The following is a 24,908-nucleotide window of genomic DNA, read 5'->3' as shown; positions in this document are numbered from 1 at the left end:
CGACCACCTCCAAATGACCTCAACTTTGGCACACATGATCTATTGCACAAACAAAGGTGGGTTCCAAAGGTTTTATATTTTTTTGAATTTTTTATTAATTTATATTGCCCTCTAGACTGACTGGTCAAAACATCGGTCTATACCTGAGGGGGGCATTGTAAAAAATTCTTTTTCCAAATTTTCTTTCATAGCCATGATTGGCACATGTGGGTCACCATGTTCAAGAAAGTTTGTGTGATTTGGAGGTGGTGGGAAAAATCACATTTTTTTAAAAACTGGCTTAAGTTAGACCAAATGGCCCCTCCGGAATGCGGTCATTTTTTTGACCACCTCCAAACTGGCTTCACGGAGACAGTATAAATTGTACGAAAGGAGATCTTTCATATTACATATAATCAACTTGCATTTCATGAAAAAACTCCTTCATGTTACAAATAATCATTACACCTTTATTCAAATATTGTTTTTTGCACACATGCACCATCTTTAACTACTTTTTTATTAGTATTTTATGAAATGAAGGAATATGTGCTCAGTTATTGGAATATTTGATCATATGGTGGAGTATTTGCTATTTTTGCTTACTCAAATAAAGGAAAGATGTCATATGTGTCGATGAACAATTTCCACTTACTTCACTAAAAACATTAATTTACTTAACCCAAAGTTTTACATTTGGTCAATTTTGCTTATGGGCAGAGCATGTTGCACATGGCCACAGCCTGGGAATTTATTGCACCATTGCCACAGCATGTTCCACATGGCCGTAGCATGGGAAGTGTTTGCAGCATGCCTGATCAGTGAAGCAACACTGATGCGGCATGTCTGATCATTGCAGCAGCTAAATTGATGCAAATCATACATCTAAGGAACCATAATGGCAAATTTACGGGACACAAATATAGATAGAAATATATACTACTGGCATAGATAGCAGCATCCACACAGCACACTTGCTGATGCAGACCACTACCATATTAGATATGTTTCGACCACACATCACAGTACTGCACTTAGATAAAGTTAATACTAAATTACCACCACAAGTTTCCACCATCAGAACACCACACAAAGTTCACCAAAAGGACTGAGCCTTCCTACATCATACGACAACGAGGGTCTAGGGCAACTACAAGTCAGAGTTTCAGGACCTTCTGGAGGGCAGAATGCTGAGCCCTGATCTTGTAGTCATGACTGGTGATGGATGTAGCCCGACAATGCTCCATCAGATGCTCCAGCAACCCAGACCTGGGCTTGGGCCTGCTGCAGTAGGGGCACCGGTACTTGTCAGACCTCCAGTTGTAGTACTTAGCAGGTCCTTGGGCCCTGATCTTCAACTCCTCCTTCTCTTCAAAGGACTCGGTGTTCCCCTCGACCACATCATCTCCAGATTCATACTGCGCACATTAATGACTGACATTAATACATTATGCATTCAAATACTATAAACATCTAACACTAACTCAATGCACAAATAACATTTCAACTAGGCCTTACCTCCTACGGCTCATCCTCATCACTGTCATAAGGGTAGTACCCAGATGCGTCCCACTTCCTCTTGTTGCCAACAAGATCCTCCTTCTGCTATATTGTCAACCAAGCAAGTCATTTACAAGGAATTGAATTGCAGTTCAAATAATGTCATTACAAACAAAATTGTGAATGTGAACCACATTGGTATGTTGCAAATGACCAATATTTTCAATATATTTTCCAATGCAAAATATTTTAATATGAAACCTACAGATAAACAAATAAAGCTACCTAAACAATTTGTTTTTGCATAATGATGGAAAGCTCCAATCTATATTGGACAACATAGCTAATTACAGGAAACCTACACAAAAGAATAATTCAGATGTACCTAAGTATTTTTTGGGATAATACAGCAAAGCTCCTACACATATTAACATAATGCGGTAGTTAATTAGGTACAACTTCAACTATAAATACATACATCTTCAACAAACAACTAAAATTTCATTACTTACCTAAACAACAACAAATTATACTATAGATGTATCTTGTATCATCTAAATCAATTCATTGCCACATCATAATTAATGCATTCCAAATCAAATATGTTTCCATCCAATATCATTGAATCACAAATCAAATCAAATAATCATATATGTCTGCAGCATTGAACTACAGATCTAATAATCATATATGGTCTATCTGACCTTAAATTCCCCCTTAAATAAGGTATTCAACGTCATACTAATTAAAATCTAACAAGCACAAATTCCAGGACTAATCTAATAAGCATCTGAAAAAATCCCAAGATGCTTTTATCTCTGAATCAACGGCATTGGAGAGGATGTTCTCCAAACTAAATAAGCATAGACTGCCCCTTCCCCTCTCCTTCAGAAGCCCCATTCCAACACAAACAAAATCCAGCCATTGAGAAGCTCTTGTTGATTAACATGACAACACCCATTACATGAGCACATCCTCATTATATTTACAACCAAACTAATGCACCATCTAATCACCTCAGGTAGACAATTTCCAAGAACACAAGGCCATGCACAACCCATCTCATAGCCTCTGCCTGACAGGCATCAATCAAGCATCAAAGAACTGCAACTATGACAACATGCATCAATCAAGTATCTATGAATTGCAACTATGACAGGCATAATCCCTAGAACTAAGCATCCATTTAATTAATCATCAATAGAGAAGTATATATTTGACTAATCCATGGTCTAATCCTCAAGCCAAACACCTACAGAATTGCACAAATTCCACTACTAATCTAATAAGTATCTGAAAAATCCCCATCCCTCACTCCGGCTACTTCTAACCTAATCTAATAATCATATGAGGTCCACCATTCATCCACGAATCAAATACACAAAAACCCTAATGCAGAGAAAACCCCACATCCAGCAAATCTAACCAAAGAACCTTCTGGCCACAAACCCAACAATCTAAAAACTACCACATTAAAGTGATAAGCACATACCTTCTGCTCCGCCTGCTCCTCGCCAGATCCGGCCTCCACCTTATCCACCTTCTCCACCTCGTGCGCCTCGCCGGAGCCCGCCTCCACCTTCTGTGCCTCGCCAGAGCCCGCCTCCACCTTTTGCGCCTTGCCGGAGATCGCCAGAGTGGGCGCATCTGGCTGGACTGCGCCGCTGCATCCCGCCCCTGCCTTCTCCAGATCTGCAGCGGAGGGAGCACCGCGCTGGACGCCGGCACGTCCCCTCACAAAGGTGCCCGCAGTGACCTGCCGCGCCAGCTCCACCAGATTTGCGCCCCAATCCGGGCGCTCACCTCCTGCGTCCGCCATGGCAATGGAGAGGATGCGGTGAGGGAGATGAGGAGGTTGGAGAGGAGAGGGAGTGGGGCTCGTGGGGAGTGGGGAGTGGAGAGAGGGAGACGATGCGGCGGGGGGAAATGGTGGGCGATGCGGCCGGAGGTGGTTGCCGTCCACATTTATATGATGGGACAGTTTTGGCAACTACTCGTGACACGTGCTGCCCCACGCGCGGGCGGCTGCAGGCGTGCACGAAACGCCACCGTATACGAATACGAGCATACGGCCGGGCATACGATCTAACAGGTCCCGTACGGGCCTCCCAGGGCTCCTCGACGGCTATACGCGGGGGCAACAAAGACGATCGTGCCCCTCGTTGTGAACCGTTTTTGGTTCATCCTGGCCGTCGATGTGTTTTTCCACCTCGCGTTCAGCCCAGGGGGGAGCACCGGAGCAGAAACCGCGGAACTCATAAATGTCTCACGTCATATGGTTCTGTGCTATTCTTAATCTTTTTCTCTGAAGTGTGTAGTTTCAGTTTCACATCAAATGTGTTGCGCTTGCAGTGCGTACCAATGTATAGTTTACCGATGTGTATATATGCGGAGACGATGGAAAACATTGAAGCCAGTAGTTGTATACCTATTTCAAAAATCAGCAAGTGGTTAGTAGCATCCTACATCAAGGTATTACAGAGAGAAAGGAGTATCTCCTATTTTATTTTTGTGGGATTGGAAGCAATTTAGAAACTTATGAAAATATAGGAATCATTCTCACTTTAATCTCCAGTCCTCTTGTTTTGCTTCATTTATCATGTATTATGCATGTCATATGTTCCAACAAATGCCTGGCAGAAGCACAACTTTCATAGGGAACGTAGAATGGTCACTTTGGTAGCAGGGCAGATGCACGTTCCCAGTGTATATGTAAAATTATATGCATATCTAGCCATAGAAATACATGCATCTGTACCGCATCGGACATAGTGTCGGACTGTCAGCCTAAAATATTCCTCTTTATATCATTCTCCATTTCTTTGAATATGCAAATATAAGTGCCATGTATGTGCTTTTGGATTTTTCGCTCTAAAATTTCAGGCTTCTTTTTGAAAAGTAGGTTGAAGAAAGCTTTGATTTTTCTTGGATAGGTTATCATATGACAGAACGTCTGGGGTGAAAGCTAAGCTACTTCCAATGGTAAGAAATTGAAACCTGGATGAAACCACCATTATTTGTTTTATATATTTTTAGATACATGAGAGAACTAATGATATTTTTAGACTGTAGAACAACCCTTTCAAGGACTCTCTCTCTATGAGCATATATATTGCCTCAGCTTATATCCATTGCCGCGCACATGGGCATGGCAGTAGCATTACTTTGATAACATGTCTATATCACTGTAATGTTGGACAATAAGTGCTTAATACATTTCGAGCATCTACTCTCTGGTAAGGAGTCATGGTGAAGACTATATTTTTAGTTGACATTGTAAATGATTTTGATGGACACAATTTTTTTTCTTGTTTCTTTTCAGGTCCCAAATGAGAAGGCAAGAAGGTCTCAGCTGTATGAGAAGACCCCCGCCCATTCCATTCTCTATGAAGTCAAAAGTTTCCCACTGAATATATTTGGTACTAAAACGGTCGTTATGTCAGCACCACGATCGTGTGCCTATTGTTGGCTCTTAATTCTTTAGGATTATTTGATTTGTTTGATTCATTCTGTTCATATTTATGCAGCAAGGGTTAAACATGTTAATTTATGTGGCATCAAGCTATATATGTTGATAGCATGATCTCCTTTTCTTTTGCTTTCCAGAATTATTCTCGACACTGGAGATATATGCTAATCCTCTAGCTTTGCTAATTTTATCTTTTGATTTCATTTCAGTGGTGGAGTATTGCACCTCATTCACAGTTGTAGATGTGTGTCAAGATATCAAATGATCTGTCTTTTAGGTCAACGGCATGCCCATGGTGCTTTACCCCTAGATTTAAATGACTCTAAAGTCCATGGTCCACCTAATAAAGATAGAAGTAATTATGTTGGTAAGGTGGGTTAAACCCAACTTAAGCTGAGACTGTTTTTATGTTCTCTTACACCTGCAGGTATTATTAAACAATATAATAACTGAATGTCAAACACATTGCTGGCTACATGATATGTAAAGTAAAATGTATGTTGCTCCTAAAATTTATATCCGAATGATGGTGGCCATTATCTAATTTTAAGCAAACATATCTTCCATGGTTGACAAACGTTTCCTTCATACTTCGATCAATATTTTCCTCCATTCTTGAATATAGCTATTTGTAATTTTCCTTTAGTTGAATTCTGGAACGATTTGGTACAATAACATTACTTTCACATTGTCACTAGAGGTGAGGGTTACATTATTTTGTGATGTTTGTAAGTGTTTTATATAAGAAGTGACACGTGGAGCTGGTTTTGCGAAATGTGAGACATCTAACAATTATCACTAAGTTTGAATGCACAACAATTTTTCCTGTTGCATACATGGCAAACTCCATTCATAGCAATGGTGTGGCCATTGGAGTAGATCTATGTGTAATGTTACCTTCTGCCATTTGTGATGTTTGTTAGAGTTGGATACAAAAAGTGGCGCGTACTAGCACGCGGAATAGGTTTTTTGATTTTTTTTTTGCCCGTTGCAACGCACGGGCATTTGTACTAGTATATATATATATATATATATATATATATATATATATATATATATATATATATATATATATATATATATATATATATATATATATATGTATAAACATGGACATAGTGTCTTCTTGGCCTTCAAAATTTAGAACGCAGCTTTTGCTGCTAGCAGTCCAAACTGTAGTACTCCTGCTCCACCTCAAATAGTAAACGATATGCAGAACAATTGGTACCACAACTGTGTACAAAACAAAGATATATAAGGTTGGTTTTGACCCTCCATCTCAAATAGTAAACTATCTTTTGCTCACTAAAGATAGCTGCACGGTGTATAACCGATACTGATATGCACACCGGAACGGGTACAAGTACATGTTGGTTTTGCGTGCACTTTACCAATTAACCGGCCGGTAAATGAACTGACTGACGTGTGGACCTGCGACATGACTTGCATTGATCCTGAGCAGATGTTGATCTATAGTCTTCTATCTCCGTAAGAGTAAGCCACCTGTCAGATTTCAGAAGTTGTTAGTGTTTTGTTACGTACTGCAACAAGTTATTTTAGTTATTAGTCAAAACCGTAGAGAAAATTGTATATAAGAAGAAGAAAAAGGGAAGCATGCTAGATAGATAGCAAGAGGCGTGTTGTTACCTTGTGTTACTCAGTAATCATCCACATAAACATCTGGGTTTGTTGTCATTAATTTCTTGATTTGCTCTTGTACCTCGGGACTGCAACGTTTTGCGTGTAGTCTCTCCAGTGAAGTGGGGAAGGGCCCCTTGGGCAGGGATCCGATTTGAGGACAATCCTCGACATGTAGTTGCTCAAGAGATGGGAGGCTGTATAACCCCTGAGGAAGGGATGGTAGATTCGGGCAATCACTAACATAGACGGAATTGAGGGAGGTGAGGAGCTGAAGAGCTCTTTCTTCCCCTCCCATGAAGCTTTCTGCCCGCGGATCATGACTGAACTGTAAAGTGTGAAGGGTAGCAGCGAGGAGGCTGCAGATGGGAGCAACAAGGACCGCTGAGATGCAATCAACTGTAAGCCAACTCAATCGGAAGGATAGGTTGATCCATTCCGAGAGCAGATCCGCTGATATAGAGCAGCTAAGACAATTGAGCTCCGTCAGTGAAAAGTGTAACACTTTGCTGATAAGCGCTGTCTCTACATTACGCAGGTTATGCAGGTAAGCTGTGTAGAAGCAAGTCCCACGTGACAATATGTCAGCGTGGACGTGTGAGGCATTGGGGGCAGAGACAACTTTGGGCAATAAAGAATGGAAAAATGTGAAAGATTGGTATAAGAGACAGAGCACTCCAGGAAGGGCACCGTGTAGCAGAGATTGGGATATTAAGGCCTCCTTTTAATAGAGAATCGGAACAAAGCATTAACACACGGTGAATACATGAACTCCTCAAACTACGGTCATCACCGGGAGTGGTCCCGAATATTGTCACTTCGGGTTGCTGGATCATAACACGTAGTAGATGACTATAACTTGCAAGATCGGATCTAGAACATGGATATAATGGTGATAACATAAACGGTTTAGATTTGAATTCATGGCACCTGGGCCCAAAGTGACAAGCATCAAGGGTGTGTTCGGTAGCTCTCTGGCTCCTTAACTCCTCAGCTCAAGGTCGAAAGCACAACCAAACGGTTGAAATCCTGGTTATGCCGATGAGAAGCCGGCTATTCCCACAATGCAAATTTAGTGGAGTCGTGGATTTGGAAAACCCAAGCTCCCACGCCGCAAAGGTTTCCGAGTTAAATCGGAAACTTAGACTAGCTGATGAAGATCTCGACCGCATCAACAAGCGTTTTGACACTAGTAGAAAAAGGGTCAAACGTGCAGCACATTAGTGCCGGTTTGTATTAGAGCCGGCACTAATGTATACATTAGTGCCGGTTCCAACGGCTAGCCGGGCCGCTCTCATTAGTACCGGTTCGTGGCTAACCTTTAGCACCAGTTCGTGCCACGAACCGGTACTAATGAGGGTGGTGGCAGGATGTTGTCAGTCTGGGCCCCCTCCAGCACCTTTAGTACCGGTTCGTGCCACGAACTGGTACTATAGGTCCTCCTGCATATAAACCCTTCGTCCAGCTCGCTCTGTTCTTCCCCCTTTCCCCTCTCCTCTCCTCTCTGTTCTTTCTCTTCTCCCCTCGAGCTCATCACACATTTTGCCCAAAATTTGTCAAGATTTGAAGGCCCCCATCCATTCAAGTGATCAGAAAGGTTAGCAACTTTGTCCTTTCATCTCTCATTGCTAGATTAGCTCTTCCCATGCTTTGTATAGTTACTAATTTGTGAGTTTGATTTATATGCTAGTATTTGATTTATATGCAATTTGAGGTCAAAAATAACACTTAGTTTGCATATGTAGGTGTGGTTTACTTAGTGACTTCTAAATCTCCGTCGTAACCACCGTCGATCGCCCGCACCGTCCCGTCACCGGCACCACCTTGTGGTGAGCCTCTTGTTCATGAAATTTTATATAAAAAATTGATGTTTGTGCGATTTGGATATATAGTTAATCATGTAATAATTATCTTACCCGTACGTTGTTTGTTATACATAGTGCCATGGTTTTGATATCCGTCCGCGTCGGCCCTCGTCCTTGTTATGATTCGGATGTGGTATATTCTCTTTTAAAACTATTTGTTGCATTTCGTGTTTATGATAAATTATGCCCATCAAGTTGACATAGATATTTTTATCTAGGAGGTATGTGAACCGGAAATTCCAACCGACCCTATTGTCGAGAGGTTAAATTTAGTTGAAAGAGAAAACGAGTACTTGAAAGAAAAATTGAAAAGAATTGAGGGGGAGAAGATGGAATTGGAGTTGCATGTTGCCGATGTCGTCGATGATCACAAGATCAAGATGGAGAAAATGCACTTGAAGAATAGAAAGATTAGAAAATATGCCATCGATAGTGAGGCTTGGTATCATTATGCTGTTGGATCAATTGTTACCTTAGTTGCGATCTTGATCGCATTTGTTGTTGCATTTAAATGCTTTAGCTAGAGAGTTATTTGTTTGTTGCATTTAAGTGTTGTATGAACTTTATGTATGAACTTGTATTAATTTGATCTATTCGGTGTTGTGTAATGAAGATGAGCCGGCAATGGATGTACGATGACCGATGCTCTCCCCAGTTCGTTGAGGACATGCATACTTTTCTGCTTGCGGCTGAGGCAAACAAGCGGGCAGATGGTTTTATGCCTTGTCCATGTGCTGGCTGCAAGAATGGTCACAATTACTCTACGTCAAGAACCATTCACGTCCACCTGTTTGAGTCCGGTTTCATGCCCCACTATAATGTTTGGACCAAGCACGGAGAAAGAGGGGTTATGATGGAAGACAATGAAAAAGAAGAGGACGACGACAGCTATCCTGGCCATGGGTTCCCTGAATACGATGATACAACAATGGGGGAAGAAGCTGAGCCGGTAATGCGGGAAGAAGCTGAGCCGGCAATGCGGCAAGAAGCTGAAGAAGAGGCATCAGATGAGCCCGTTGATGATCTAGGTCGGGCCATTGCCGATGCAATGAGAAACTGCGCAAGTGATTTGGAGAAGAAGAAGTTGCAGCGCATGTTAGAGGATCACAAAAAATTGTTGTACTCGAATTGCGTAGGTGACAAGAAAAAGCTGGTCACCACACTGGAATTGCTGCAATGAAAGGCAGAGAATGGTGTATCTGAGAAGGGATTTGGAAAGTTGTTGGTAATGATAAAGGATATGCTTCCAAAGGACAACGAATTGCCCGAGAGTACGTACGAAGCAAAGAAGGTTGTCTGCCCTCTAGGGTTAGAGGTGCAGAAGATACATGCATGCCCTAATGATTGCATCCTCTACCGCGGTGAGTACGAGGATTTGAACGCTTGCCCGGTATGTGGTGCATTGCGCTATAAGATCAGCCGCAATGAGCCTGGTGATGTCGAGGGCGAGCGCCCCAGGAAGAAGATTCCTGCCAAGGTGATGTGGTATTCTCCTGTAATACCACGGTTGAAACGTTTGTTCCAAAACAAAGAGCATGCCAAGGCGATACGATGGCACATAGAAGACCGTAAGAAAGATGGAAAGTTGAGAGTACCCGCTGACGGGTCGCAGTGGAGAAAAATCGAAAGAAAGTACGGGAAGGAGTTTGCAGATGACGCAAGGAGCGTATGGTTTGGTCTAAGCGCAGATGGCATTAATCCTTTTGGGGAGCAGAGCAGCAACCATAGCACCTGGCCTGTGACTCTATGTTTGTATAACCTTCCTCCTTGGTTGTGCATGAAGCGGAAGTTCATTATGATGCCAGTACTCATCCAATGCCCTAAGCAACCCGGCAACGACATTGATGTGTACCTAAGGCCATTAGTTGAAGAACTCTTACAACTGTGGAATGGAACAGGTGTACGTGCGTGGGATGAGCACATGGGGGAAGAATTTGACCTAAAGGCGTTGCTGTTTGTGACCATCAATGATTGGCCTGCTCTCAGTAACCTTTCAGGACAGACAAACAAGGGATACCGCGGATGCACGCACTGTTTGGATGATACCGACAGTATATATTTGAATAGTTGTAAGAAGAATGTGTACCTGGGACATCGTCGATTTCTTCCGAGCAGGCATACCGTAAGAAAGAAAGGCAAGCATTTCAGAGGTGATGCGGATCACCGTACGAAGCCTCGCCACCGTACTGGTGCTGATGTACATGATATGGTCAAGGATTTGAAGGTGATATTTGGAAAGGGTCCTGGCGGACAACCTGTTCCGAAGGACGCGGACGGACACGCACCCATGTGGAAGAAGAAATCTATATTTTGGGACCTGCCATATTGGAAAGACCTAGAGGTCCGCTCCGCAATCGACGTGATGCACGTGACGAAGAATCTTTGCGTGAACCTGCTTGGCTTCTTGGGCGTGTATGGGAAGACAAAAGATACACCTGAGGCACGGGAGGACCAGCAACGTATGCACGGAGAAGACGACATACATCAGGGTCATGCAAGCTACGCTCTTACCAAAGAAGAGAAGGAAATCTTCTTTGAATGCCTGCTCAGTATTAAGGTACCGTCTGGCTTCTCGTCGAATATAAAGGGAATAATAAACATGGCAGAGAAAAAGTTCGAGAACCTAAAGTCTCATGACTGCCACGTGATTATGACGCAACTGCTTCCGGTTGCATTGAGGGGGCTTCTACCGGAAAACGTTCGATTAGCCATTGTGAAGCTATGTGCATTTCTCAATGCAATCTCTCAAAAGGTAATCGATCCAGAAATCATACCAAGGTTACAGAATGATTTGGTGTAATGTCTTGTCAGTTTCGAGTTGGTGTTCCCACCATCCTTCTTCGACATCATGACGCACGTCCTAGTTCACCTATGCGAAGAGATCAACGTTTTGGGTCCTGTATTTCTACACAATATGTTCCCCTTTGAGAGGTTCATGGGAGTCTTAAAGAAATATGTTCATAACCGTGCTAGGCCAGAAGGAAGCATCTCCAAGGGCCATCAAAATGAGGAGGTCATTGAGTTTTGTATTGACTTTATTCCTGACCTTAAGCCGATTGGTGTTCCTGAATCGCGGCATAAGGGCAGACTGGATGGAAAAGGCACGCTAGGAGGGGAACAAATAATATGTATGGACGGACATTCTCTCACTGAAGCACACTACACAGTTCTACAGAATTCCACCTTGGTGGCTCCGTATATGGATGAACACAAGAATTTGCTACGCTCCAAACACCCGGAGCGGTCTGATGACATGATTACACGTGAACAAACCAGGAGTTTCGCCAACTGGTTGCAGACACGTACCATGCATGACACCTCTATTGAAGATGACCTGTACTTGCTGTCCCAGTTACTATCTTCGAATATAATGACTTTCAAAGGGTACGAGATAAATGGTAATACATTTTACACGATCGCCCAAGATAAGAAGAGCACCAACCAAAACAGTGGTGTCCGCTTTGATGCAGAAACCAAGACGGGAAAGGAAACATATTATGGTTATATACAGGACATATGGGAACTTGACTATCGACGTGGTTTAAAGGTCCCTTTGTTTCGGTGCAAATGGGTCAATATGACACGAGGCGGGGTAACGGAAGACCCGCAGTACAGAATGACAACAGTGGATCTCAACAATCTTGCGTATGCAGACGAACCATTCGTCCTAGCCAATGATGTGGCACGGGTTTTCTATGTGAAGTACATGTCTACCAAGCCAAGAAAAAGAAAAGATAAGGAAGCGAATGCATCGTATGATGAGCCAAAGCGGCACATAGTTCTTTCTGGGAAGAGAAACATCGTGGGAGTGGATGACAAGACAGGCAAGTCAGAAGATTATGAAAAGTTTGATGAAATTGCTCGGACTCTCGAGTCTTGGAGTCACGCTCCAAACTCTCATGCTTCTCCATGAGAGCCTGGAGCTCTTGCCGTACTTCCGCCACCCGTGCCTCCTGCTTTTCTCGCTCTGCCCGTTCCGCGGCCGCACAGCGTTCGGCCGCGGACACAGCCTCCTTCAGGGCTGCCACCTCGTTCGTGGCCCCTGCAATACCCATATTATCCTTGTTAATTTTATTGCAACCAAAATCCTTTTCTGTAAGGTAATTATTCAAAGCGGTGTTACTCACCTTCTTTGTCCTCGAGCTGCTTCTTGGCATGGCCGAGCTCTTGCTCGGACCGCTCGAGGTCCTGCTTCAACACACCGACCTCCGCAGTCAGTGCGGCAGAGGTCAGCAGCACAGCCTGCAAACTCATATTGAAATATTATAAGCAACCATGTGTATATCTTGTTAGATCCTCAGTCCGGCTTTTCTTGCCGAACACCGAACTGAGCATCAAGGGCTACTGTCTATGCGGTATTACATTAGATAACTTTAACTTCTTACCTCAAAGCCTGTTAGAAGGCTGCTGCAGGCTTCGGTCAGCCCGCTCCTGGCGAGCTGAACCTTCTGAATCACCGCACACATGAGAGTGCGGTGTTCTTCCTCGATGGAAGCGCCTTTAAGCGCCTCCAACAAGTTGTCCGGCGCCTCCGGTTGGACCGAGGCCGCCCGTGTCACAGTCCTGCCCTTCTTTCGAAGGGGCCGCTTGCCGGACTCTGGAACCGCTTCGGGTTCCGATGTAGAGTACGGAGCAAAGTCCGGGAGGCTGCCTGACGGCGCCTCCGGAGCCTCCTCCTGATGGGTCCCTCTTTGGGATCCCACCTCGGCGTCCTCGTCGGCGCGGGGGGCAGTGGCAGTCGGAAGTGAATCCACATCCGACGGGGCCAGTGACCCACTCGATGAAGCGGGGAGATCATCATCGGCCGGACTATGGACAAAATGCGGCATTAGAGGGACACTACGCAATATGAAAGAAATTGCATATCAAGGATCCGGATGCTTAGGATCTTGCCGGACGCCTGGCCCTTAAAGGCCACTCCTCCTCGCCAACGATGGTGTTGGCAAAACTGTCCGGGGGGATAGTTCTCCCCTCTTGGACCCTTCGGCCTCCCCTATTGGGGAAGCCTTCCTCTTCTTCTCTCCCTCCTCCGGGAGAGAGTCTTCTTCCTCCTCCTCGTCTTCGGGGGAGGAGTCCGCCTTGTCGTCGGACGCCTGATGGCGGGAACTCTTTCGAGTCCCCGCGGCCACCTTCTTGGCCTTCTTCTCCGGCACCACGTGCGGTGCCGGAACCAGCAGCCCTGCTAGACAGGCGTTCGCTGGGTCCTCTGGCATGGGAGCCGGGCTGATGAGCTGCTCGGCCTTCTCCATCCATTCCTGTCAGAGGAAAAGAGAGATTGAAACCCTCTTAGAATCAATTTGACTACCACAAGTGTCCCGTAAAGGGGTTGAATCACTTACCTCGTCAGCCGGATGCTGCGAGCAAAATCCGCGATCTTCCGTCGTGGATGCGGGGGCTTCGGCACCCTTAAACAGCACCCTCCAGGCGCCTTCATATGTCGTATCGAAGAGCCCGCTTAGCGCCTGGTGCTGTTCCGGATTGAACTCCCACAGATTGAATGCCCGTTCTTGGCATGGGAGAATCCGGCGGATGAGCATGACTTGGACCACGTCGACGAGCCTGAGCTTATTGCTCACCAGCTTCTGGATGTAGGTTCGGAGTCCCGTCAGCTCCTTCGGATTGCCCCACAGCAAGCCCTTCTCTTTCCAGGAGGTGAGCAGCGTGGGGATGCCAGATCTAAACTCGGGGGCCGCCACCCATGTGGGCTCGCGCGGCTCGGTGATGTAGAACCACCCCGATTGCCACCCCTTGATGGAGTCCACGAAGGCCCCTTCGAGCCAAAGGACGTTGGGTAACTTACCCAACATGGCGCCTCCGCATTCCGCTTGCGTGCCCTTTACAACCTTCGGCTTGACGTTGAAGGTCTTGAGCCACAGGCCAAAGTGGGGCCGGATGCAGAGGAAGGCCTCGCACACGACGATAAATGCCGAGATGTTGAGGACGAAGTTCGGCGCCAGATCGTGGAAATCCAGGCCGTAGTAAAACATGAGCCCCCGGACGAAATGGTGGAGTGGAAACCCAGTCCGCGGAGGAAGTGGGGAAGAAAGACGACTCTCTCATGGGGCCCTGGGGTAGGGATGAGCTGCCCCTCGTCGGGCAGCTGATGCGCGATATCGCCGGAGAGGTATCCGGCGCTGCGCAGCTTGGTGATGTGCTCCTCCTTGACGGTGGAGGCCAGCCATTTGCCTCCCGCTCCGGACATATTTGGAGAAGGCCGAGGCGAGATGCGCGAGCTTGGGCGTTGGAGCTTGAGTGCGCGGAGATGGGTAAGCAAAGGAGGAAGAAGGCGTAGGTGAGAAGGTAAATCCTTATCCCTTATATATAGGTGGACGAGGACTATGCATCCCCCACCGGCCCGGTAAAACTCGCTTATCCCCCAAGCGCCACCATCAATGGCGCGGTTGGGTTACCCACGTCCGTATTGATGAGAATCCCGGAATAAGGGGAACACTATCTCTGCTTCGACAAGACGTGCCAAGGAAACCGCTTCGCTAAACGTGCTGAGGTGGTACAATAAAAAATGATTCCAATAAAGGCTTGGAAGTGGTGTGATGTCATGCCGCATAAAACGTCAGCAGATTGGATTTATGTGCATTATTCTCTCTACGGTGGAATGTGGAATTTATTTTGCAGAGCCGGACACTATCCTTGTGTTCATGATCTTCTCTGGATTATTCAAGGGAGGAACCTGCCTTGCAATGCCGAACATTATGCGCGCCGGACTTATCGTCATTGAAGCCTGGTTCAGGGGCTACTGAGGGAGTCCTGGACTAGGGGGTGTCCGGACAGCCGGACTATCATCGTCCGCCGGACTCCAAGACTACGAAGATACAAGATTGAAGACTCCGTCCCGTGTCCGGATGGGACTTTCCTCGGCGTGGAAGGCAAGCTTGGTGATACGGATATGTAGATCTCCTACCATTGTAACCGACTCTGTGTAACCCTAGCCTCCTCCGGTGTCTATATAAACTGGAAGGCTTTAGTCCGTAGGACAACATACATTACAACAATCATACCATAGGCTAGCTTTAGGGTTTAGCCTCCTTGATCTCGTGGTAGATCCACTCTTGTACTACCCATATCATCAATATTAATCAAGCAGAACGTAGGGTTTTACCTCCATCAAGAGGGCCCGAACCTGGGTAAAACATCGTGTCCCTTGTCTCCTGTTACCATCCGCCTAGACGCACAGTTCGGGACCCCCTACCCGAGATCCGCCGGTTTTGACATCGACAGGGGGCCTTTAGTGACCACAATTTAGTGCGTGTTATGTAACCGGCACCAAAGGGCCTTACGAACCGGTGCTATTGCCCGGTTCTGCACTAGTGTGACTAAACGCAATGTATGCGGGTTTAGGAAATCTAAATTTTAACGCACTATATGTACGAAAATGAGCTAATGCATGTTATATATTTTTTGTGAAACAGCTGACACAGCTGCGGTCGAGGCTCTGAAGGGCGAACTAGCCACAGCCAAGGAGGAGGCCAGAGCGAGCAAGGTAGCCGCTGATAAAGCGGGTGCCGATCTGTAGGCCGAGAAGGCCCTGCGTCAACAACATGAGACTCAGGTGACCGAAGTCGAGGCCGAGCTTCAAGATGCGATACGCAAATGCGACACCTTGGAGAAGGCGAATTCGGAGCAAGCGGATGAACTCGCTACGGCAGTTAATGCTGCCAAGGAGGCGCGAACTGAATAGCATGGTGCTTAGGAGGAGATAAAACAAGCGCGTCAGATAGCAGCTGGTAAGGTTTTTCTCTTGCAGAGCATCTTCGGAGGTCAGAGGTATCTTGGGCTGACATGATTGTGGAGTTCTCAAGGCGTGTTTGCAGATCTCCCGAGGAGCATCGCCGACGTTGTCCAATACTTTCAAGCTCAAGAGGGGAACATCACGGAGAAGCTATTTTTGTCGCAGTTCCTTGCGCCCAACCATCCGGTGCCCCTCAACGACCAAATGAAGGAGCTGGTCGAGCTGCACAACATGGCGAATTCGGCCATGAAGGACTTGATAGTCCGTCTATGGCCCGAGGACATTAGACCGATAAGTTTATGCAATGTGTTATATAAAATCATGTCTAAATGCCTAGTTAACCGTCTTCGGCCAATGTTGGGAGAGTTGTTTTCGGAGAAGCAAAGTGCATTTATTCCTGGACGACTTATTTCTGATAATTCCATCATTGCCTTCGAGTGCATCCATCATATACAATCGCTGAAAAATTACAGACCAGCAACTTGTGCTTATAAGCTTGATCTCTCAAAGGCGTATGATCGTGTTGATTGGGAGTTTTCGGAGCAAGCCCTAATTAAATGGGGTTTCTCGTTGGAGTGGATCTCATGGATAATGGCTTGTATTAAGTCTGCCAAATACTCTGTAAAGTTCAATGGAAAGTTGTTTGACATGTTTACATCCTCTCGGGGGCTTAGTCAAGGTGACCCCCTGTCTCCCTTCTTATTCCTATTTGTTGCTGACGCTCTGTCCTCTCTTATATCAAGATCAGTCGATGAAGGGGAGCTCAAGGCGTTCTCAATTTGTCGTTTTGCACCTGTTATATCTCATCTGCTGTTAGCGGATGATACTATGTTTCTATTAGAAGTGACGAGCCATCAAGCGAGCATTGTCAATAGTTTGTTGAACACGTATTCCAGAGTGATGGGTCAACTTATTAACCCCGGTAAGTGTTCCATCCTTTCTTTCAGACAATTGCGTTGAGTCGGTGGCATAGGAGATGTAGAATATTTTGGAGGTCACGCAACAAGTGGTTGATCCAAAGTATCTAGGTTTACCTATACCGGAAGGAAGGGTTCATAAAGGGAAATTCGAGACTTTGCAAGACAGGCTGAGAAGGAGACCTGTTGATTGGAGTGAACAATATGTGTCTTCAGGCAACAAGGAAATTTTAATAAAATAGGTGGTTCAAGCAATCCCTACTTAATGTTATGAGTGTCTTTCGTCTCCTGGCATCCGTCTGTGATGATTTAACTCGGATGATGATATAGTACTGGTGGGGAGTGGAGAACAGTAAAAGAAAAATGGCTTGGCTCAGTTGGGAGAAGATGATTCTACCCAAAGATATGGGAGGTACAGGGTTTAGAGATATGAGGGCCTTTAACAAGGCGTTGCTAGCTAAGCAGGCCTGGAGACTACTCAACAACTCAGATAGTCTGTGCGCTCGGCTACTTCGGGCCAAGTACTACCCGAACGGTAATCTGTTGGATACGGTGTTCCCTTCTAGCTCGTCTGTAGTCTGGAAAGGAATCACACCTGACCTTGAATTGTTGAAGAAAGGACTGATCTGGAGGGTAACAGTACGTTCATCAAAACATGGAGAGATGCATGGATCCCCAGGAGACATGATTTCAAACCGATCACCCCGAAAGGCAATTGCAGATATAACTGGGTGGCTGATTTCTTGGAAGAGTCAGGAGCATGGGACGTGCATAGACTAAGGCAATATTTCTGGGACATGGATGTTCGTGAAATACGGAAGATCCAGACGTCCCCTAGAGGCGGGCAAGACTTTTTAGCTTGGTTCCCAGAGAAGAGTGGAAGATTTTACAGTTAAAAGTGCATATCGCCTCGCTACTACCAACGTGTCTGCAGGTCTGGGAGTTTCTAGCGCTACACCTGACGGGCATCGTTTGATATGGAGACGGGTCTGGAATGCCAACCTACCTCTGAAGATGCGAATACTAGCCTGGAAGGTGGTGTCTGGGGCACTAACAAATACATGCAAGAAGTACAGACACATATCTACGCGTGACACATGCCCGCTATGTGGCTCTGAGAAGGAAACAAGTTTCCACGCACTTACCACATGTGATCATGCACAGGCAATATGGATGCAAATGCACCAGGTTTGGACTTTGCCGGATAAGAAATTATTGCGGGATACAAGGAAGGACTGGCTCCTAAATACTCCTATAAATTGTGATGATACAATGAGGGACTACACAATAATGCTACTTTGGAGGATCTGGTCACTGTGATCTGATCTTACACATGGTAAGGCGATTTCATCTACCGCAACGATAGCAGATTACCTCCAGAGCATTTGGCAAGGAAGTATTCCACTGAAGAAATATTGAAGGGAAAGATGTCGACAGTGGATATCAACCCGGCTACTCCATGAGCAGCAGCCCCGGCACTGCCCTGGCCGAGGCCTCCACCCGGACAGATCGCTCTGTCTGTGGATGGAGCTTTCTCCGAGTCAGATGGTTCTGCAGCAGCGGGGATGGTACTACGAAGGTATGATGGCAGTGTTATTTTTGCAGCTTACCGATGCATATTTAACTGCAGTTACGCTCTGGAAGTCGAACTACATGCTCTAATGCAAGGAATGGCCTGGCTATTCAACATAGTGATGGGCTTGTCATTGTCCAATCCCACTCATCGGAAGCGCTGATGGCAATGAAAGGGGATAGCCTTCTGTATTCCGCTTATGGACACTTGGTGGCTGAGATTCAACATCTTATGGGTGAACGAGAGTTTATTCCTTCGAAAGTTAAGCGTGAACAAAATAGGGTAGTAGATTGATTGAACAAGTTGCTCATGTAAAACTATCAGGGAAAAATGTGTTTTTACCATTATCCATATCCATAATTGTGCTTTTGCTACTACTTTTCGCATGCATCCAAAAATGCCACTAGATTCTGCGTCATCTCGTCAGCTAATTCTGCTGGGTGACTTTACCTTCCCGTTTCTATCATGTAAATTGATGCACAAATGGAGGTGCTGGTGACCGCTTTTGCACTCTATGCACATATGTTGAGAAGTCTTTAGAGGTTTCCATGCTTTGTCGTCCCAACTGAAGCTAATCGGATAGTATTCCGCTCGCCCCCCCGGCCCATCTAGACAGGTCGCGCAAGCTCGCACGAGCCCATACGCTTAGACCATGGTCAGGTAGAAGTGATGATTCATGGGATTGGGATTAGTCGCGTCGTACTCGGACTTGTCGATTGATTTCGGAGGAGGTTTAGACACTTATTTGAACAATCCAGTTTCTTTTGGCATGGTCTTTGAACAACCCGGTTGGTTATATTCAAGTCCAAGTCGGGAACAGGTGACGTGGTTAATTACATAGATTGTTATTTTTTTCTGGTGTCCTGTACGTATCGGTGAGGTAGACATAATAAAAAGGGTCTGCCTACAAACTCAGTCGACTGAGACTTCGAAGTCTCGGTTGCATGAAGTCACATAAATATCGATTGCACCTGACTCCGTTCGTTCTGACTTGTCTCTCGTGAAGTCTGTTTTTTCCTGCGACGTTCACTAGGCCAACTCAAAGAATATAAGTTTTCGTTCTTTACTTGTAGGACGTCGATAACTTCCGGCTGTTCGGTCTGGGACACTCCCAGTCGTTCGGTAAGGGGTGTGAAACGTAGACTACACAAGCAATAGAACCATGTCTAATTTTGGTGCGAGAAACGTAGCCTAAACATGTAGTATATACATTGGTATAAGATCCTCCACATTGATCTTATATTCATCTGGATGAAGAACTAAAAGTTTCCGTCAACCAGTTGGCCATATCCACAACTTGGCAATTGACAATTCCGCATGTTGTTCCAGTGTAGTTACCCACAGCTCCGGATTCAGTGGTGTCCGAGTTTGCACTAATATTTTACCTCTACTTACCTAGCTTTCAATGTCGATGCCGAGAACACTGGTGGAAAAAAGGCCTTTGGTCGCGGTTCGCAACTGCCATTAGTCGCGGTTGCGCAACCGCGACCAAATAAGCGCGACTAAAGCCCCCCACCTTTAGTCGCGGCTGCTTAAGAACCGCGACTAAAGGCCCGTCCACGTGGGCGCCAGGCGGCCGTCGGGGCGGAGGACCTTTAGTCGCGGTTCTTCTGGCCAACCGCGACTAAAGGCCGCCACAGGTTTAGGGTTTTAGCCCCCCCCCCTAAACCTGTTTTCTGTTTAATTTGTATTATTTTATTTCTTTTGTGCTTTATTTTAATTTTGAAGGAGTTTCATATATTCTACGGTACTACATACATGCATATGAATGTACAATTTCAAATAAATTTGAAATTAGAACCAAAAAGAATTCAAGAGGAATATACAATATATATTCAATATCATCGGATGACCATATACAATTTTGAACAAGTTTCCATACATGATTTAATACATATAAAGTTCTACGTCCTCGTAATAGTGTTCTCCTTTAGGATGGAGGACTTCCCTGCTGAACCATCCAGCTAGTTCCTCTTGAAGTGGTCGGAAGCGAGCTTCTGGACTAAGCATCCACCGGAGGTTATTCCTCTGAGCATTGGTATCACTCGGAACCCGCTCAGAGGTGTATCTCCGGATCATCTCACAGACATAGTATCCACATAGATTGGTCTCCGGTGGCTGAATATCCCCAGCATTCTTAGCCTTTAACATTTTGAATTCTAGCTCTTTTTTGAATTCACCGACCTTTGTATCTACGAACCGTCTCCAAACCCTACGAGGCAAAGAAAATTAAATGAACAAGAGAGTTATTAATTAGTTACTTGATATTAGGAAATGAACGAAATAGGCCGATCGATATAGAGCACAAATGAATGAAAATAATTACTTCTGCAGCATTCTTCTCATGCCGCCCCAAAGCTTTGGATCCATATTCATAGAGTCGTGGACGAGACATTCTGAGGTGTTAACTTTAATTACTAGCAGAATCCAGTGGAACCTGCGGACACGATACATGCACAGTACGTCATGCATAACTCATCGATTAGCCGGCCACATACCATGCATGGAGTAAACAAAAGAGAATGTGCTCAAGACAGAAACACTCACTCAAAATGGTAAGGAAATAGAATATCACTTTTGAGTTCCTGCTTTGTAAGAAACTGCCACAGGTCTGCCTCCACGTCGGCGGGGTGACGCTCCAACACATGTCCATTAACGATGTGTGGGTCAATGAACCCAACATCATGGATGTTCCTTACTCTGCATTCCTTAATCTTCATTCTGCATGTATAATAGCGGACACAACAATATAGTTAGGACATATATATAGTGCAGGCAATATGAACGAGATGGGGTAGAAATTAATAAATCACTTACAGAACGTAGCAACTGATGATAGATTTATCGAGCTCGCGCAGATTGAAAAGCTGGAACAATTCACTCAGTTCAATTTGTACATAGTAATGTTTGAAGTGATGCTCATGTCTAACTTCCGCATAAATATATTCTTTGGTGTTTTTATTTTTTATGTAACCCTTGTACCATTTCAGCAGACCTTTCTTTTGTGGAGGTAGATCCTTTTCCTGCGCAGGCTCGACGAGAGGCCCATTCTTGACATATGTAATTACTACCTCCTTCACTGGCGCCTCATCAAGGCCTAACAGTTCACGAAGAGTAATACCTAAGTTGGCCGCTTGTTCTCTGGCACTCGTTACAGTCAATCCCTGTGCTGCCGCAGCTTGTATGATCTCGGGGGCATCCGGACAGAAGGCTTCCACTATAAGCGGGGCAATCGATTGTTTACTTTGTTCCCCGAGCTGGGCAACTTGTTTCCCGCTTTTTTTACTTTCGGCCTTCTCCCGCTCTTTGTTCTCCTTGAACATGAGTGCCTGCCTGCGAAGTTCACGTGCATAGTCGTTAGGAAGATTCTTCGCGGCTTGGGACGGTGTGCTCAAAAATGACTTAGCCCACTTCTTTTGCTCATCAGAAAATACTGGCTTGGGCTCGGGCTCTCTTTTCTTCTTGCAGTCCGCCTTCCATTTCTCCAAATCAGCAGCCGCGGCCGCGTCGACTTCCTCGGCACTACGTTCCCAAGGCCTTGTGGGGAGAGGCTTCAGTGATGGCTCCGGTACCTTTGTGGTCTTAGGTACATAAGGGTCCGGGTTAATAATCCAGGACTGCTTCTGCTTCTTTGCCGGAGGTGGATTGGGGGGCGGCGTCTGATCACCCGCCGGACGAGGACTGGGGGGCGGCGGCTGATCACTCGCCGGACGTTGTGGACTGGGGGGCGGCGTCGGCTGACATGACGGAGGTGTAGGTGAACCGCCACCACCACCACCACCACCACCACCGCCACCGCCACCACCACCACCGTAGGGGGGTGGACTTGTTGTCCTTGGCGCCTCGCCTGGAAACTTGATAAACTTCTTTTGCCATAGAATGAAATGGCGCTTGACATCTCCAAGTCTTTTCTCCCCTTCAGGTGTAGCAATGTCAATCTCCAGGTCCTCAAACCCTTGGACTATGTCCTCCACCGTGACACGAGCATAGCCATCTTGAATGGGGTTGTTGTGGTGGAGTGCTCCAGGTAAACATGGTAAAGCACTGCCGATGGCTACCTTCATGGACATGTTCCCGATAGGATAATACAGATGACATTCTTTCATCTCCTTTATATCGTCCACGGGGTAGCGAGGAGGCTCCGGTGAAGTAATTTCGACCACCAAAGGCTCCGGTGCAGTAATTTCGACCACCAGAGGCTCCGGTGCAGTAATTTCGATCGTCGGTGCATCTGCACCAGCCGGTGGGGCCTCCGTGGAAGCCACGCTGCTTCTCCGCTGCTGGCTTCCGAGATCCGCTGGATGATCTTCATGCTGCACCCGAGCTGCATCTCTTTCGGCTACTAGTACACTCATGGTTTTCTTCATCACATCCATTTCCGATGCCAACCGCGCCACAACATCTGCTTCCCGATCCATCTTTCTCTTACGGCTTCTGTAACCGTACGGGTCATCGTTCTGGGGGAACCCTATTTTCCACGGAATGTGCCCCATGCCTCGTACACGTCCTCCGTGTTCAGGATTCCCGAGGGCTTTTGTCAGCGCGCCGTTCTCTCTGTTGAACTTGATCTTCCCCTGTTGAGCATCCCTCATTGCGTTAATAAGGGCTTGGGTGGGTTTAATTAATTTGCCCCGGTAAACACACTCCCCTGTCTCCGGGTTCAGCGTTCCCCCATGCCCGTACCACCAGATTTTGGCCCTTGGGTCCCATCCCTCCGTACCTGGACGGATTCCTCGCGCCCTCAGCTCGTTCTCCATCTTCTCCAACCTAGGCACCCAAATGCGATACCCTCCTGGCCCCATAACATGATTGTACTCCTTCTTAGCCGCATTTTCCTTATTTTTTTTCGATATTTGAATGAACTGCTCCGATTTCTTTTGCTTCACAAATTCTGGCCAATCATGTTTCAGTTTCTCATATTGTCCTTTGAAATCCGGAGTCTTGTTCTGCTTGACAAAGTCATGGGCTAGATTTTTCTTGAATTTCCGGAATGCGTCGGCCATCTTATGAAGAGCGAACTGTTTGACTAGCCTCCTCCTCTCCTTGTTTTCCTCAATCTTGTTACCCTCCTCATCGAATTTGTTGTATTCCGGAGGTAGAATGAAATGTTCCATAAGCTTCTTGAAGCAATCTTTTTTTGTTCTCTTATCGACAAAAGTGAAACCATCAATTCGTGCCTTCTTTGGCTCATTCCACTCCTGGACGGTGATCGAGACGTTGTCTCTAACAATGGCTCCGCATTGGCTGACAAACTTGGTGGCGTTCTTGCGGGGCTCCAGCGGCCTGCCGGTTGCACTGTCGACAACCTCGATGGTGCATGTTTCTCCTTGTTTCATCGTCTTGGTTGCGCCACGCTTTGACGACGTACTCGATTGTTTCGACGATCCGGCCGAGGGCTAAAATAAGAAAGAGTCGCGCGCGTTAGTACACACATATTTATTCAAATCAGTTAGTTTGTATCACCAGAGGCTCAATGTATATATATACCTCGGCGCCGGAGGTGGTTGCTACTTCCATTTGAAGATCGTCGTTTATCGACGTTTGTTCGGCATCATCTTGCTGACGGCGCCCTTCATCTTCACCGTGAAGGTTCAGATAAGAAGAGGTATCATCTTCTTCTTCTCCGGTCGGCACATATAGAATATCGCCGTTTATGATGCCGAACATATGTGCTTCACCGTCCGGATCATAGTTGTCCATAATCGGGTCAGCTCTATCGTCCGCCATTATGTCACTCCTGAAAACATGTAGTAAAAACAAATTAATTAAGTGAAGAAGGGGGGCGGTGGCGGTGGCGGTGGCGAAAGGGCAGTGGCAAAAGGAGGGGGCGAGGAAGGGGTGGGAGAGGGTGTCGCGGTAGAGCGCGAGACGGGGCGGAAGACGACGGCGTCACGGAGAGGGGAGGCGAGGACAACACATTTATAACCCTCGCCATCCCCTCTCGATCCCTAAAAAAACACCGCGCGCATCGCCGCCCCCCTCGCCGCCCCTCTCCGTATATACGTTTTTTTTTGTTAATTATCAAATTTTACGGGTTTTTTTGTTAATTATCAAGTTTTAAGTTATTTACCGTTTTTGTTAAACTAAGTTATTTACCGTTTTTGTTAATTATCAAATTTTACCGTTTTTTTTGTTAATTAACTAGTTAAAAAATTCTCTCTCTCTCTCTCTCTCTGCTCTCTCTCTCTCTCTCTCTGCTCTCTGCTCTCTCTCTCTCTGC

The sequence above is a fragment of the Triticum dicoccoides genome, chromosome 7B (genome assembly GCF_002162155.2).
Source record: "Triticum dicoccoides isolate Atlit2015 ecotype Zavitan chromosome 7B, WEW_v2.0, whole genome shotgun sequence".
In the NCBI taxonomy this organism is placed as follows: domain Eukaryota; kingdom Viridiplantae; phylum Streptophyta; class Magnoliopsida; order Poales; family Poaceae; genus Triticum; species Triticum dicoccoides.
The sequence above is the reverse complement of the archived record's forward strand: the minus strand, read 5'-3'. Positions refer to the sequence as shown.